The sequence below is a fragment of the Wasmannia auropunctata genome, unplaced genomic scaffold (genome assembly GCF_000956235.1).
Source record: "Wasmannia auropunctata unplaced genomic scaffold, wasmannia.A_1.0 LD336063.1, whole genome shotgun sequence".
Taxonomy (NCBI): Eukaryota; Metazoa; Arthropoda; class Insecta; order Hymenoptera; family Formicidae; genus Wasmannia; species Wasmannia auropunctata.
The window spans coordinates 31,385-31,801 of NW_012026827.1; the positions used below are offsets into that span (position 1 = coordinate 31,385).

Genomic DNA, 417 nt, shown 5'->3' on the forward strand with positions numbered 1-417 from the left:
TACATATGTAATCCTTATATCGATATTAATAAAAGGAGCAATAAGTTAGCTTTTGTTTTAGGAGTTGCGCGTGCCGTACCTGAGCGCGCCAACTTTAGACGATCTGATTAGTTAACTTTAAACACTTATAATTCAAAAACTATTATAGTCTCAACATTTTGGTATTGGAACTTTTGTCTTAAAATGATCTCAGGAATCTACCCTTAAGCGTTAGTCCGGTCATTACGGGACACCCTGTATATGTGTGTGTGTGTGTGTGTGTGTGTGTGTAGTAAAATATGCAGAGCTCTCTGCGATTGTTTGTAGTCTAATGCAAAAACTTATGCTGTGCGATATATTTATCAAATCGATTAGACCAAAAATTAATAATAAATGTTTATGATGTACTGTTTATATAGATCGGAAGAGCACACGTCT

At 35.0% G+C, this 417-nt stretch overlaps 1 protein-coding gene across 1 annotated transcript in view; it reads left to right on the forward strand.

Annotated features, from left to right (window-relative positions):
• Positions 1-417, forward strand: part of LOC105450349 (rhomboid-related protein 2-like) — an 18,979-nt gene that overhangs the window by 7,991 nt on the left and 10,571 nt on the right. The gene's annotated exons all lie outside the window — the stretch shown is intronic.